Source organism: Canis lupus, chromosome 22 (assembly GCF_003254725.2).
Source record: "Canis lupus dingo isolate Sandy chromosome 22, ASM325472v2, whole genome shotgun sequence".
NCBI lineage: Eukaryota > Metazoa > Chordata > Mammalia > Carnivora > Canidae > Canis > Canis lupus.
The window spans coordinates 41967540-41985347 of NC_064264.1; the positions used below are offsets into that span (position 1 = coordinate 41967540).

At 37.2% G+C, this 17808-nt stretch overlaps 2 pseudogenes; both read right to left on the reverse strand.

The window, feature by feature from the left end:
- Positions 1-4968: 4968 nt before the first annotated feature.
- Positions 4969-7897, reverse strand: LOC125753348 (heterogeneous nuclear ribonucleoprotein A1-like; annotated as a pseudogene).
- A 4869-nt stretch (positions 7898-12766) lies between these two features.
- LOC112655929 (heterogeneous nuclear ribonucleoprotein A1-like) lies at positions 12767-14057 on the reverse strand (annotated as a pseudogene).
- Positions 14058-17808: the final 3751 nt, after the last annotated feature.

Here is a 17808-nt window from a genome sequence, read left to right on the forward strand (position 1 = left end):
ACTACCTACTGGGTTGCTATAAGGCCAGAACTTATAAGATGGAGTTAATTAGGATACAATGAGTCAGCAGAAACCTCCCACCATTAGCTGAAGCAGGGAGGAAGGAGATATTTCAAGTTCATGTCATCTTGTATATTAGCCAATTTTCTTAAGTAAAAGAAACCTTTGAAGAGGACAGGTGGTTTGCTTTTGTACCGGCTAGGTGTAAATTGGAAAATGAAGAGCTAAAATGCTTTGGAAAAAATACAGTGCAATTATTTTTCTCCCAATCCTAGAATCTCAGCACCACTTCAATAAATGTGTTTATGTAATATGTTTATGGTGCAAATCTCAAGTTTCCAAAGGGTATATGTGAAAATTATTTCCCTCTTTCTCATTGCCCACACGGTTCCCTTGATGTGTAGGTTTAACAGCTGGATCGGGTTCTTGATCATTCTTCTAGAGAAATTTTCAGCATATAAAAGGTGGTTTTTTCCATAGCAAATTACTTTATTCTTTGAAATAGTTATATGATGGTGTTGGGAAACTACCTTCCCCAAATCCTTATCAAATAATCTTTGTAAAGCTTATCACATGTAATAAAGTGCTGAATCAAAGTCTGTGTTACTGAGGAATCCTTCACTAATTCTTCAATCCTCAAGTACTAATTTAACATCTACATCAAGTCCTGGGAGTACTGAACATATATTTGCTTTGCATTTCCCAGTAATCTGTGTGCTGTGTGTATTGATTAGTTTAAGGGCTTTGCCTAATGATCAAACCTTATGTCAAAGTCCTATATTACATAGCCACTTGAGTATTTTATAAAATCTAACACTTTCAATTACTTCAATTATTGATATATTTGAACACCTTATCCATTGATCTACTTTCAGTATGTCAGGAAAACTTGACACTTGAAAATATGAACAGTATTATTCCAAATACTTGGTTAGTGGAAAATGAAGCTAGTTTATCATCTCCCTTGTACCTAGATGCTTTTGCTATAGTTATCTTGTTCTCTTGTTATCCTCATGAAAATACATTAATTCCTCAAAGTCTTGATGCATAGTATTAATCTAAGGGGACATGCTAGGCCATTGAATACAGTTGTAGAGGTTGTACATTAAACAAAAATGTCCAGCCAAGCATATTTAGAACTCAAGCTTATCTCTCCTCTACTTTTCATTCTTGTACCTTGCTATACAGCTGGATACATTTGGAGGAAGAAGCATCTTTTCCTGAAATGAACAATAGTCCCCTATGCTGTGTCACCCGAGAGGAGCGTGGTTGTAAACCTAAAAGTGGGGCAACGTACTTTGGCAGTTTCCTTCAAAAGGTGAAGTCTGTTTCTCTAACCTTGAATCTTAACTGTCCTTGTGTGTTGCTCTGACCAATTTAGAATGTGGCAGAAGGGACATTTTGTGAATTATAAACTCAGGCTTTAAGAAGCTTTGCAGCTTTTCACCTTGGCCTTTTGAATCACTACCTTAAAATCACCATGTAAAGAAATCAGTCTGGGCTCTGGGAGAATGAGAGACTTACATGAATATATGAAGCAACATGCCCTAAGTAACATCCAACACTTATTAGTAGACGGATGTGCATGACCAGCTGATCTGCCAGTTAGGTGTAGTCTCAAAGGAAGGATAGGTAAACTAGATAAGGGATTCCCTCATCAACCCACAGAATTTGGGAGGGGGTGGATTGGTGATTGCTTTAAGCCATAAGCTTTTGCGTAGCTCAACAGCAATAAGTAATAGAGACAAGTGTCTTAATTCTTTCATCAGGTCCAATATCTAAAGACAGAGACCCAAGGCTTTTTCTCATTCTCAGAAAGGCACCATATGTGCTGGCACTGATATTATAATTCAAAACCATATCCAAGGTGTTAAAAACTATTCAGATATGAAGTCCAGCTAAAAGCATCAGAGGGAATAGTTCATGAGTGGCTGATTACTGCAGATATCTTAGAGGGATAGTGGTCTTAACTCTGATTCAGTTGACCTAAATTTATCTGCTTGTCGAATAAAATAAGTTGTAAAATTAGTCATGAGGAATAGTTTCGGGGAATATACATCAATGGCAATAACAGAAATGCTGCTAAAACTTATATCCAACATCTACTCTCAGACCCAGACTTTGGTCTTAGTTTGGCTTCTGCCCAAATTTGTCTTGATTTGGGAAATGGAGTATTCTATTCTGCTTATTTCTATAAAGCAATGCTCCTACAATGAAAATCAGCTCTCTGAATGACCAAGAAAATGCTACAATACTTTGGAATGTAAGTAGAATGAATTGTTCAAAGAGAAATTCACATAAACTTAATATGGTAATTAGAGCAATAACTTTACTATTAAATTTATGCAGGTGTGTGAAAAGTAGATCACTTTCCTATTTCTTTGGTATAAAACATCTATTTTACCTATTATCTGCCTATAAAACAAATGCAGAATTAAAACAGATTATTATATATTGTGCTTATGATAGTTGTGTAAATTGGTGTTTTGATATTTGTATATACAGGTCTATAACTGTAAGCAGTATGGCTTTTAAACATATTTTAAATACTTGTAATATTTCCACTGAAGTTAAACCACAATATGAATTTCAAGAATGTGATTTAATAGGTCTATACATTACTCAATACCCACATGGTAAGAGTAGTCACCAGGGCCAGTCACAATACAATGTTAAAATATTGACCGTATTTCCTGTGCTGTACTCTTCTTGTTTGTGACTCATAACTGAAAGTTTGGACTTCTTAATCTCCTTCACTGATTTTTGCCCATCTCTTCATCCCCCTCTCTGGCAACCACCAGTTTGTTTTCTTTAGTTTTGTTTTAGATCTCTCATATAAGTGAAATCCTATGGTATTTATCTTTGACATTTTTCACTTAGCATAATAACCTCTAGTTCCATCCATGTTGTCACAAATGGCAAGATCTTTGACTAATATACCATTGTATATATTTCACATCTTTATTCTTTTTTTTTTTTTTTAAGATTTTATTTATTCATGAGAGAGAGAGAGAGGCAGAGACATGGGTAGAGGGAGAAGCAGGCTCCATGCAGGGAGCCTGATGTGGGACTTGATCCCAGGACTCCAGGATCAGACCTTGGGCTGAAGGCAGGTGCTAAACTGCTGAGCCACACAGGGATCCCCACATCTTTATTCTTTAATGACCGGACACTTGGGGTGCTTCCATATAACTTTTCAAATTAGTGTTTTTGTTTTCTTTGAGTAAAGACACAGTAGTGGAATTACTGGGTTATATGGTATTTCCATTAACTTTTCTGAAAAAACTCCCTATTTTCTAGTGGTTATATCAATTTATATTCCTACCAGCAGTGCAGGAGAGTTCCTCTTTTTCTCTACATCCTCAACAACACTGTTCTTGTCTTTTTGATACTTTGTACTTTTTAATGCCATTCTGACCAAGGGGGTAATACCTCCTTGTGGTTTTGATTTGCAACTGTGAAGCATTAGTGATGGGGAGCATCTTTTCATGTGCTTATTGATTGGGCATCTGTATGTCTTTAGAAAATTGTCTATTTTTGTACCCATTTTTTAATCAGACTTTTTTTGACATTGAATTTTATAGATTCTCTCTCTATATTAGATATTCACCCCTTATTCAGTAGATTATGTACAAATACCTTCTCTTTCAGAAAGTTGCCTTTTTGTTTTATTTCCTTTGCTGTGCCAAAGCTTTTTAGTTTGGTGTAGTCACAATTTATTTTTGCTCATGTTCCCTTTGTCTGAGAGACTTATATAGAAAAATGTTGGTAAGGCCTAGGTCGGAAAGTTTACTGCCTCTGTTTTTCCATTTTTTAAGGTGTATCGTTTCAGGTCTCACATTTAGATGGCTAATACATTTTAAGTTTTTTGTGTGTGGTGTAAGAAAGTGGTCATCTCATTCTTTTGCAGGTAGCTGTCTAGTGTTCCAAACACCATTTGAGAGATTATTTTCCTTATTGTATATTCTTGCCTCCTTTGTTGTAGATTAATTGAACATTTGTGTGTGGGGTTACTTTAGTAAGGATACTACAGAAAGGGAGTATTGATAAAACTGCAAATGAATGAACAGATACTGAAAGGAGAAATAATTTTATATAATCATTCTGTATACTTGAATAACGAACTAAGAAAAATTCAATTTTGTTAAAATTATGTCTTGTAGAATCTTTAAAATTTTCACAGCAAAACTAATGGGGATTGCTGAACTACTTATTTTGGTTAGCAGCACATAAATGTGAAATGAAAGACTCTGAATGCATTTAGTTTCCGTTCTCAAAATAAAAAAGCTTATCACATAAGATTAAAGACCTGTAACAAAGCTTCCTGGAAACCCAACATAATGACAGTATTCTCCACATAGAAATATCTAGTTGGAATTTTAGGGAAAAGATATGACTATTATAATACTGAATTGCAAAAATTAAGTCCTTTCCTAGCTTGTACATCAGCATATATATGTGTATGTGTGTGTATGTGTGTGTGTGTGTATATATGAACTGACTTAAAATCATGCTCAGAATTGCAAATTTAAAAAAAAATTAAAGCCACCTCAACAATAAGTACATAACTGCTTCATGCTCTTGATAAGAGTTTCTGTGCTAGGTTCAAAATTGTATACTTCTTTGTATACTCAAGGAGTATAGGACAAAATATAACCATTAAAATATAGACTCAACTTGCCCCCTCCTCCTTTTAAGACCCACTTATTTGGTGTCATCATCAGACTATCATATCGAGCAATCAATAGTATGGATGCAAAAAAAAATCTACATTAAAACCCTTTATTTGGAATGCTTCATACTTTCCACAGTACAGAAACTAAAATGACATTTTATACAATTTTCACAAATGGAGTCCTGTTTTTTGCCCAAGCACAAGTATTATCTAAAGTGTGATATCTTTGTAGCCCCCGGGCCCTGCCACCACTGTGCTTGGCTGAGTACACAAATCTATTGTAACCTTCCCTGTCACTCCTCTGGCTCTTCTCTTCTCTCCCACTGAGCTTTGTTTCCAGGCAGCAATGGAAACATACTGCCACTGCTGCTGAAACCACCATGGCCACCTTGGTTTTGTGGGTTTGCAGAGTGTTGGCCTTCACCATCATAGGGGCCTAAGCTGCTGCATCCAGAATTTCCTCCTTTCATGGCTCCAAAATTTGAAGATTGACTGATGTAATTGCCAAAATCATCATAGCTTCCGCCACCTCAAATTGCTTCTGTCATTACCAAATCTGTTAAAGCCATCCCTGCTGCCACCATAGCTACTGCCACCTTGATGGCCACCATAGCCACCTCAGCCACTGAAGTTTCCTCCAGGACCAAAGTTGTCATTCCCACCAAAACTGTCTCCATGACCAGCATTTAAAGTTTCCAGAACCACTTTGTTGACCTGTTTGGCTGGATGAGGCACTACCCATCTCTTACTTAGATAGGGCTTACCTCCCTTCATAGCTTCACAGTGGTGGCCATTCACAGTGTGGTATTTTGAAGGTATTTTGTCTCTGGAGGCATGGTCATCAAATACTACAGAACATTCGTACTTGCCACCACCCTCATCAGTCATGGTTTTAATCGCTTCAGTTTTCCCGTAGTGTTCAAAATAATCTCCTAGATGATCTTCAGTGGTCTTTAATGCCACTGACACAAATCTTTTTCACAATGAAGTGGGCACCAGGTCTTTGAGAATCTTCTTTTGAGAGCTCCCTCTTTGGTGCCACAACTCTTCCGTCCACTCTGTGTGGCCTTGCATTCATGGCTGTATCCACCTCCTCCACCGTGGCATATGTGACAAATCCAAAGCCTCTGGAGCTCTTGGTATTTGGATCTCTCATTACCACACGGTCTGTGAGGGTTCCTCATTGCTCAAACTGGCTCCTCAGACTCTCATCAGTTGTTTCAAAGCTCAAACCTTTCACAGCTGCTCAGGTTTTCTGGGAGACTTAGATAGGACTGTGGTGGGAGGGGAAACTTTAATGGTACTTACTCAGCCACATTCATGGGCAGAAAAGCTACGTGGTCTTTTTGATACAATCAACAGGGCACTATGTAAACATAGCTGTGTGGTTTTCGTTTTCTTTGTTGTGGCATGTTTAAGCACACAGGAAGGTATTGTGTTTTAAAAAAATAATTGAGCTACAATTGAGAGATAACATTATATTAGTTTCAGATATATAACATGATTTGTACATATTGCTAAAGGGTCATCATAATTCTAGTTAACATCCTTCATTACTCGCTTATTTTCTTGTGATGATTTTCAGATCTAAGTAACTTTTTAGTATATGGTGCTGCTGAAGCAAGCATGTAAGTATTTTTTTGTTATACAAATGATATTAACTATATAGTCACCATGCTCTACATTACATCCCTAGGACTAGTTTTTTTTAATTTTTATTTTTTTTAAAGATTTATTTATTTATTCAGTCAGAGAGAGTGAGAGAGAGGCAGAGACACAGGCAGAGGTAGAAGCAGGCTCCATGCAAGGACTCAATCCTGGGACTCCAGGATCACACCCTCTGCCGAAGGCAGGTGCTAAATCGCTGAGCTACCCAGGGATCCCCCAACGTTTGTTTTCTGATAATAGCCATGCTAACAGTGATTTCACTGCAGTTATGATTGCATTTCCCTGTTTAGTGATGTTGAGCATCATCTCACACACCGGTTTGCCTCTCTATATTGTCTTGGGAAAAATGTCTATTCAGATCTTCTCATTTTTTAATTGTATTCTTTAGTTGTAGGAGTTCTTTATATATTTTGGGTATTAGATACAAGATTTGCAGGTATTTGCTCCCATTTTGGCAGTTGCCTTTCAAATTTCTTGACTTCCTTTGCTTTGAAACTTTTTGATTTGATGTAATCCTACCTTTTTCCCCCTTTACTTCGTTGCATTTTCTGGTAGTATCAAACCCAAAAATGTACAGGTAATGTTTAGTTTCATACCATTATGATTAGAAAAGATGCCTGATATATTTATGTCTTAAATTTATTGACTTGTTTTGTGGACTAACATTTCTGTCCTGGAGAATGGCCAATGTGCACTTAAGAAGAATGTATTTTTGGCTGGAATGTTCTGTGCCTGTCTGTTAAGGTCCTCTAATTTCACATGCCATTTAAGGCCAATATTTCCTTATTCCTTTTGTCTGGATGATCTATCAACTGATTTGAGTTATATAAGTCCCCTACTCTTGTCTATTTCTCCTGTTAGATGTATTAATATTTGCTTTATAAATCTAGGTGCTTCTTTTGAGTGTATAAATACCTAGAAATGTCATCATGCAGATTGATTCCATTATCAGGATAATGACTTTTTCTCTGATTATAGTCTTTGTTTTAAAGGTTTTTTTTTTTTTTTTTTTCTGATATAAGTATAGCTACCCCAATGTTCTTTTTCCCTTTGCATGGTTATCTTTTTCCATAAATTAACTTTTCATTCTCTGTACTTCCCACCTGAATGGAGTCTCCTAGACAGCATATAGATAAATCTTATTTTTTTTAATACATTCAGCCATTGTCTTTTGATTGAAGAACTTAATCCACTTACATTTAAAGCAGTAAGTACTGAATTATTGCTATTATACTCTGGCTGTTTTATAATTCCTTTGTTCCTTTCTGGTTCTTACTCTGCCTTTGTGATTTGCTAATTTTCTGTAGTGGTATACTTGAATTCCTTTACCACTCACCTATCCACTATGGGTTTTGATGTGTGGTTACCATGAGGCTTATGTGAAACAACTTGTATATAACTATATTTAAGTTTAAATGCATTATAAACATCTATATTTTTATGGACGTCTCCCATATTTGATATTTTTGATGTCACAATTTACAGATTTTTATCTTGTGTATCCATTAACCAACTATTACAGCTGTAGTTATTTTTGCTATTGTCATCTTTCATGGTAGCTTTGTAAGTGATTAACCCAACTGCACTTACAACATTATTCTAAATCTAAGGATTATAATTTTTGTTTCAATTAGTGCTCTTTTCAGCTCAACAAAGTCCTTCTAACATTTCTTAAAAGGTCGGTCTAATGGTAAACTCTAACTTATCCTTGTCTGGAAAACAGTCTTAACTCTGAAGGACAAGTTTGCTGGGAATTCATGGCTGGCAATTTCTTTCAGCATTTGAATACACTGTGTCACTCTTCTGGGACTGCAGTTTCCCTGAAAAATCCAATAGACTTATGGGGGTTCTTTTGTATGTATCAAGTTTTTCTCTTGATGCTTTTAAGATTCCTTGTCTTTACCTTTTGAGACTTTCAATGATGATGTGTCTTTGTGTGGATATTTTTGGGTTCATCTTGTTGGGAACTTTCTGGCCTTCCAGTATCTGGATGTCTGTTTCTTCAGATTAAATAATTTCCAAAATCTCCCTTCATTTTTTGCCCCTTTGTCTTCTCCCTCAGGGAACTCTATAATACAAATGTTCTGCTTGATGTTGTCACATAAATCCCTTAAGCCAACTTCAAGAGAAAAGTATAGATACTCTGGATGGAGTATCACTGCCCTGTGTTTGAGTTCATGGAACCTTTTTTTCCCTGCTGCATTTAGTTTAATTTCTCAAAAGTATTTATTCAGTCTGGGATTTCTATTTGATACTTACCTCTTCTTGTTAATTCTTTTCTACCTGAGCATGATGAGCATCAATTCTATTAGGTAAGTCACTTCTCTACATTTCATTAAGGTCTTTTTCTTAGATTTCAATCTTGTTCTCTTTATTTGGAACATATTCCTCTTCATTTTGCTGGACTGTGTTGGTTTCTATATATCAGATAAAATAGTCCTGTCTCCCAGTCTTGAAGGAGAGGCCATATGAAGGATGGACCTTATTGGTCAATTCTGTCCTAGCTCTCAGTTGGCTCTCAAACCTTTATTGTCTAATAAGTCCACTTTATTCTTAGTGTCTCCCAGTAGTTGAGTGTGTGCCAGTACCAGTCAATGTCCCAAAGGGGAGGACCTCCATCTGAACTCTACACATTCAGGCAGTAGCTCTTAAAGTATGCAAATATACCTCTTTCAGAGGAAGACTGGTTGATAGGGTATGTTTGCTGCCTATGCTTGAAATCCTGGTGTGATAGCCCTAACTGTTTCTCTCCATCCCATTGAACCTGTGAACATAAACCTGGCTTATGGATAGACACCAGAGCCAGATTATTAGAGGTTGTGTCCTTTGGGCAGCAGCCACAAAAGCTAGAATGCCTGATGTGTATGCATGTGACTTTCTCAAACACTAACCTGTGGCAGGGCAGAGACTTCGAAGGTGATACTTTTGGTGTCTCTAATCTCTGGAGAGTTTAGTCTCTTTTGAGATGTATTTATTTATTTTTTTAAGATTTTATTTATTCATGAAAGACACAGAGAGAGAGGTAGAGACAGGCAGAGGGAGAAGCAAGCTCCACACAAAGAACCCGATGTGGGACTCAATCCCAGGACTCCGGGAGCACGCCCTGAGCTGAAGGCAGATGCTCAACTGCTCAGCCACCCAGGTGTCCCTTGAGGTGTATTTATAAGTCTGACCATCAGACCACAGCTCTGAAAGTAAGCTAATAAGCCTTTTTGATAGAATTAGGGCATATTTCAATCTGCTGTGTCTGTGCTGTGCCCTGGGGGTGGGTGACCAGTTGAGAACTGTTCCTCCATTTTGATGCAGTCCTGGGGGGCCCACAGATGTAAGCCCCACTTGGCTAACAGAGCTGGGTGATCAAATTGTGTCCAGTTTTTGTCCAGCTGCAAAAACTGGAATATCTATTTTTCAGAAGATACTGGTGACCTAGAGCAAGGCAGAGGAAGGCAGATCCTCTGTTTCTTAAATTCCACAAATGAGTGAAATCATATGGTTGTCTGTCTCTGATTGACTTATTTAGCTTAGCATAATACCCTCTAATTCCATCCACATCACGGCAAATAGCAATATTTCATTTTTGATGGCTGAGTAATATTCTATTACAGGTATAAGTCTTAAATGTTGTGGTGCCAGATGTGTGGTTCAAATTTTCTCTCCTAAGGAGAAGTCTGGAGTTGAGTTCCCTCCCAATTATGGCCTGGCATGCCAGGGATATGGTTTACTGTGAGATTTTGCCTTAGCCTCTCCTACTTTTCCCCACTTCATTTGCCTAGTAGCTCAGTTTATTAATGAATTTCTTTCAGAAGAAATTGATTTCCTCTCTAGCTGTAGATTTGGTGTGCCCATGGGAGGAGAAAATTTCAGGATTCTCCTATGTCACCATCTTGAACCAGAACTAGCACTAGTAAGTCTTAGCAATTACAATGGCAGTACAGTTATCTCTGCCCATGTAATACCAACAAGGACATCCCTTATTCCCATTAAATAAGTCACCTAGTGACATTACCCTGTGCTAGGGTTACATAGGGGGAAAATACCATGCCTAGATTGCCAAGGAACCAAAGTCCAAGGAAAAGTTTTATGTTCTTATGTGAATTGCAGAAAGCAAGCACATAAAATGGTGAGGTAGACAAGGAAGGGAAACAAATCTAATAGGTTGTTACTTACCTGGTCACTGTTTGGTATCTAAGACTGTATGATATTGCCAGACTGTCTTTTGAGAAGACAGCTTCTTTCCAAGATAGGTTATCTGGAGAAGAAGACAACTAATTTTCAGAATAGGTAGAAGGAAAAATAAAATTCCCTTCCATCTTTTAGTTGTGTATGTAAGCGGGTCTTGCTATATCAAACCTCAATAAGCCTGCCTTCCTGGGGCAGGAAACAAGGCCACATGGTTGATACATGAGGCAAAGCATTGTTAAGCTCTGCTTGCAGGTGACTGGCTAGCATTCATGCAGTGTTCAATGATTGCAGAAGCCTTTGGGCCAAGGACAAATAGGCAAAATCCCTGGAAGCTCATTATCTCGGACTAGTTGGTGCATATAGTTTCATATAATGTGAAGGTATCCTAATCAGTTCTTGAAAATAAGAGCACTGGGCCTCAAAATTTTTCCCAAGACAACTAAGAAGTTAACAGAGTTGGGGTTTGTATCCAGGTGTGATCTAATGTGTATGCTTAACCCCTCATCCTTCATATAAAAATGTGTGCTGATAAATGCCTACTATGTGTTGCTGATTTCTACTCTGCATCATAAATTCCTGTGTCCTACATATTGTTTGACATTCCACTGGAGATCTGATGTATCAAAGTTCACCATCATTGAATTTCATTGACCTTCCCTGCAAAAGATCACTTCTCTAATGCTTCCCATTCCAGTATAATAAAATATTCCATACACTGCCTATCCAGTAAACCTGGAAGGCTCTTTCTTTCCTTTCCAAAATCTAATCAATGACATGTAGAAAATCCTAATATTTTAAAGCACTTACCACATTGTTTGGGACTACCCTAAATTCCTTATAGTGATCACCTTCAAGACTGATAGCAAATTAATAAGGCAGTATGTTTATCTTCATTATTCAGATAAAGAAGGCCATCTGCCTATTCTTCATAGGTAGAAAATGATAAAGCTCAGGTAGAAACACTGGCACCAAGATTCTTTTATAGAGGCTAATTAAAGTTACTCGAAATCCTTTGATTCTCCTAAAAGGCTCTTGAATCCAACTACTTTAATCAATGCCCATGATCAATGACCCAGTCTAAGTCATCATCTTCCTAAACTTCTACAGCAGCTCTTAGCTAATGCCTCATTTATCCAATCTCCTTTCCAGTCTACTCTCTACATCACAATCAACAGTTTTTAAAATATAGATATGAGTGTCTCTTTCTACATATAATCAAAGGCTTTTCAGTGCCCTTAAAACAAGACCAAACTCCATTAACATTGCTCACAGTGGACTTAGCATTCCAGATGTGGCTTATCTCTACTCTCATTCTCCAGAATTCTCTTCAATCTAAAGATGATAACCAGGCTCAAATTGTTTGTTCCTCAAAGATACTACATGGATGACAATACTATGTGCTCTACATGCAGCATCCTATCCTATTTCCACCACTCCCATACACCTATTTTTTCTGGTTTGTTCCAGTAATCCTTAAACTTTATCAGTAAAGACTTATCTCAGAAAAAGTATCCTCCTAAAACTCTTAGTTCCATATATCTCTATCATATTTGTAACCCTAACTTTGTTTAGTATCCATATTCTCTGCTGGCCTCTACCCTAAGAGTTCAGAGCCTATGTCTACCCTATTCTTTATGCTTCATTGCTACCACAGTACTGGGTTTAGAAAAGTCTGACACATGTGCAAATATACAAATGTGTACATGCAACCGCATGCATGCACAAATGCACAGGACTGCTTATACAATCCAATAAAGTTACATGGTCTGATATATATACTCAACTGGGAGACAAATGGGGATAAATCTTGATTGGATATCTGTTAACAAGACATTTTATTAAACTGACATTAGAAAATCAGCTTAATACAAGATGCTCTTAACTTGTCATTCTTAAATATTTTGTTGCCTGATGGTGGTTTCTCTATATTCAGGATCCTTCTGATTGCAAGTATACCACTGAGTTCTGTCCACCTCCTGTAAATTCCCCTATGTTGATAGGTATTAAAGTAAATATGTTCTTTCTTTCTTTTTTTTTTTTTTTTAAAGACACATTTATTCAGCGTCATGATCAGGCTATTACATTTAGCAATCAACAGCATGGGTGCAAAAAAAAAAAATCTACATTAAAACCCTTTGTTGGAATGCTTTATACTTTCCACAGAACAGGAACTAAAATAACCTGTTACACAATTAGTCACAAATACAGTCCTGGAGTTTTTTGCCCATACACATGAGTATTGTCTAAAACATGTAGCAATTTGTAGCAGCTAGGCCCTGCCATCACTGTGCTTGGCTGAGTTCACAAATCTGTTGTAACCTGTAGCTTCCCTGTCACTTCTCTGGCTCTCCTCTCCTGCTAAGCTTTGTTTCCTGGCAGTAATTAAAACCTTCTGCCACTGCCATAGCTGCTGCTGCTGCTGGAACCGCCATAGCTACCTTGGTTTCGTGGTTTGGCAAAGTATTGGCCTCCACCACCATAGGGGCCAGAGTTTCTGCCTCCAAAATTTCCTCCTTTCATGGGTCCAAAATTTGAGGATTGATTGTTGTAATTGCCAAAATCGTTATAGCTTCCGCCACCTCCAAAGTTGCTTCCACTACCACCGCCATAGCCGGCTCCGCCTCCGCCTCCTCCGTTGTTATAGATGTCATAGCTGCCACTCCCGCCATAGCCACTGCCCTGGTTTCCATAACCCTGTCCACCACTTCCATAGCCTCTGCTTCCTCCAGAGTAACCAGGGCTGCCTCCTCCATAACCACCGTCATTACCAAATCCATTATAGCCATCCCCACTGCCACCATATCCACCACCACCTAGACTGCCACCGAAGCCATCTCAACCACTGAAGTTCCCTCCATGACCAAAGTTGTCATTCCCACCAAAACCACCTCCGCGACCACCACCAAAGTTTCCAGAACCACTTTAGCCTCTCTGGCTGGATGAAGCACTAGCCATCTCTTGCTTTGATAGGGCTTTCCTTACTTCACAGTTGTGGCCATTCACAGTATGGTATTTTTTTTTTTTATTATGGTATTTTTGAATGATAATCTTGTCTACAGAGTCGTGGTCGTCAAAGGTCACAAAAGAAAAACCTCTCTTTTTGCCACTGCCTCCATCAGTCATGATCTCAATCACTTCAATTTTCCTATACTGTTCAAAATAATCTCTTAGATGATGTTCTTCAGTGTCTTCTTTAATGCCACCAACAAAAATCTTTTTCACAGTTAAGTGGACACTGGGTCTTTGAGAATCTTCTCGGGAGACAACCCTCTTTGGTTCCACGATTCTTCCATCCTCCTTGTGCAGCCGAGCGTTCCTGGCCGCGTCCACCTCCTCCACGGTGGCCTACGTGACAAACCCAAAGCCTCTGGAGCGCTTGGTGTTGGGGTCTCTCATTACCACATGGTCCGAAAATGTCCCCCCCATTGCTCAAATAGCTCCTTGGACTCTCATCGGTTGTTTCGAAGCTCAAACCTCCAATGAAGAGCTTCTGCAGCTGCTCGGGCTCTTTGGGAGACTCTGACTTAGACATAACGGCGGTGGGAGGGGAGACTTTAAGGATGCTTACTCGGTGACATCCAGTGGCAGAAAAAAGCTAAAGTAAATATGTTCTAATAAGCTTCTGATGCTGTATTTTAAATCTAAAACATCTTAAATGAGGAACACTTAATTTTAAACAGTAACTAAAACCTCCACTGATTTAGGCATCCAAGATCCAACTTTTTTATTTAGCACCAAAAAGTATGACTTTTTTAGCATATAAATGGAACTCTTTATTGCACGCTAAAGAAAGTATAAAAAATGTATGAAAGTGTAATTTTCACATATTAAAATGAGAACACTTTGAAGTAAACACAATTATCTCAGTATTGTTGCTAAATATTTTAATGGTATTTCATTGGTATGAATTCTAAATATTGTTATCAGAGCATAAATCCAGATGCATTATCTAATTAAAAGTCAATACTTTAAAAATCCTGTTCCAGTGCAGGTAATTCTAAGAAAAAAAACTTTCCCTTCAGTCTACATATAATGACAAAGTAACCAATCCATTCTACAAAATTTTAATTTGGTCTGTGTTTCTGCATTCAGTACAGCATGCTGTGCTTTATTGGTAAAAATACATCTTAAAACAGTGACTTCTAAATTTTGATTGCAATAATTTGTTTATCTTAGATAAAAATAAAGGAAGTTGTATTTTTTGTAGGGTTTTTAAGGAATGCTAATTTTAAGCACTTCCAGAAAATCAAAATATTTAAATATGAAGTATAATTTTTAACTCCATCTTTATTTGTAATAACACAAATTGCTTCTGAATGCTACTATTAAAACTTTCTATGAAATTCCCTCTCCCACCCCATCCTGATTTGACTACAATAACTATTTGCTGGTTTTTCTTTTTAAATTCCAGTTAACTTATATTAATTTTAGGTGTATAATAGTGCTTCAACATTTCCATGCATCACCACAAGTGCCCTTGTAAATCCCTATCACCTATATGACCCATCTCCTTACCTACTACCCCTCTGGTTACCATTGGTGTGTTCTCTATAATTGAGTCTGTTTCTTGGTTTGTCTCCTCCTCCCAACTTGCTCACTTGTTTCTTAAATTCCATATAAGTGAAATCCTATGGTATTTCTCTGACTTATTTCACTTAGCATATATTATACTCTCTAGCTCCATCCATGTTGCAAATAGCAAGATCCCATTCTTTTTCATCGCTGAATATTGAGTGTATCACATCTTCTTTATCCATTATTCAATCAATGAAGACTTAGATTGCTTCCATATCTTGACTATTGAAAATACAGCTGTAAACATAGAAGTGCATATATCTCTTTGAATTGTTTTTGTATTCCTTGGGTAAATACTCAGTAGTGCACTTGCTGGATTGTAGAGTAGCTCTATTTTTAACTTTGTGAGGAACCTCTGTACCATTTTTCACAGAAGCTGCAGTTTGCATTCCCACCATCAGTGCACAAGTGTTCTTTTTTTCCACATCCTCACTAACACCTTTTTCTTGTGGTGTTAATTTTAGCCATTCTGCCAAGTGTGAAGTGATAGTGTAGTTTAGATTTGTATTTCTCTGATAAGTGATGATCGTCTTTTTTACGTGTCTGTTGACCATCTCTATGTCATCTTTGAGGAAATGTCTGTTAATGCCTTTGCCCATTTTTTAATTTGAGTATTTTTGGGGGATGTTTTATAAGTCTGTCTTTTCTGTTTTTCTTGATACGAGTCTTGTCCCTTTCTAATCCTTTCTAGTCCCCATTTGCCCTGTCCTACAGTGCAACCTTGACCATATCACTTGATGCATTTAAACTAATTGATGATTCCTGTATGGATATAACAATTTAAACTTCTTAATATGGCTTGAGAGGTCTTTATAAACTTTTCACTCCTTCTGAGTATAGCTTACCAGGAACTTAATACAACCTTGGTAAAGGTGGGATAATCCAGCAATGGTGAATCTTGGGGGGGGGGGGGTCCATTTTACCCAGGCTCATGGCCAAATCTTTTTTCTAAGCTCTTGGTCACATGAGGACTATAGCATCTCTAGTTATCTTGTCCTTTTATGACCCCATCTGAAGGAATAAGATGCAGTTTCTTTTCATGTCTCCCTTACTAGGGGGAAACTTTTTTTATGGAAGCCATATACCCCATTCTCCCAGCAGAATTGCCCTTAAGTTTCATTTATCAGGACAGGGTAATATACCCACTCCTAAAACAGTTACTGGAAGTAATTAGTTTAAACATGAATACTTGGATCAGTTTTGACTGACTGATTGATTCTCTGGAGTGTTAGAGAAACCTACCTCTCCTGAATATATTATTACCTGAACAAAATTGGGGTTAAATCTATTTTACAGTAATGAGGAATGGATGTTTGTATGCAAATAATGGTGTTTCCTAAATCCTCTTACTTTCTGAAAGTTTGGCAACTGGCTCATTTGTCCTCACAGTCCCTTCCTTTGCTTTGTTCATTTCCCATTCCTTCAAATCTACAATGTCCAGTGTTCTTATTTTATGTATTTTAATAAGTAAAGAGAATAAGTCTTCAATTACACATCACTGTTCCATTTTGAATAAGCACATCTTAGGTACGAACTCTAGTGAGGAAGAGCTCATTATAAATATTTTATTCCAGTCACATTAAAACCCTAAAAGTATAGATTACTGTTAATAGAATGCTTTTTTTTTTTTTTAAGGCTTTGACTCATGATCTTGCTGTATCGATATATACGTATTCTACATCTCGTTTTTACTGCTACATTGGAAGCTGCCAGATTGTCTCTAAGGAGTCTTCCCTGACTTACATTTGGGTCTCCCTACTTCATGCTTCCAAAACACACTAGACATATTTTTGTTGCCATTGTCAAGATGATCTTTATAAAATCAGAAATGACATGTACTGTTTTAGGGTATATTTCTGTTAATTTTTAAAATGTAATATACAAATTTTGAGATTTGTAGAAGATGCACATCAGTTCCAGTTCTCTTGATTGCACAACTTAACCAAAAACATCTGTTACTTTTTGTTAACATTTTGTTGATCCATACTACCTGAACACAAACCGTATGATACCAGTACTTGCCAACGCTAAAAATAGGGATTTGAAGAGGACTGTTGAATAATTCATGTGTCTCCCATTAAAAACCTTAAACTCATTATTTTTATAGTAGCTGTCCTAGGTTATGGCAATCCAAACAGTAGAGGTACGATGTTGTTAGCATTTGTTAATGGCTATTACTGGAATTCCTTACCCTATATGCCAGAATTCTTCTTTCACTATTACACTTCTTTTAGGTGTTTGATATCCTTTTTTGAACTGTAACAAGATAACTGTACTGAGTGTTATAACATTGACAAAAATAGCAAAACCTGCACCATATAGTACAAAAAACATGTGAATATGTCAAGTGCTCTACACATACTAGCTTATCTCATCTCTGCACAACATTCTTAAAATAAGTATTTATTCACATTTTAAAGCACACTGGGGCAATTTACCCGAAGTCATACAAGTTAGTAGTTTAATCAGGATTCAAAACAGAGGATAATAAATGCCTCAGGAACTAAGTTATATATTTAGTTCCAGAAAGACCATGAAAAAGTCTTTATGTCACCTAACTAAAGAAAAGGAAGCTTGGAAAAGAACACACTTTTCTTTTGACCTTTGGTACTTAATAAAGGCAATTTATTTGATACTTCCAAATTTGTATACCTTCAGTGACTCCACATTACTTTGAGGTTAAAATGCAAATTCTTACAGGGCATTCA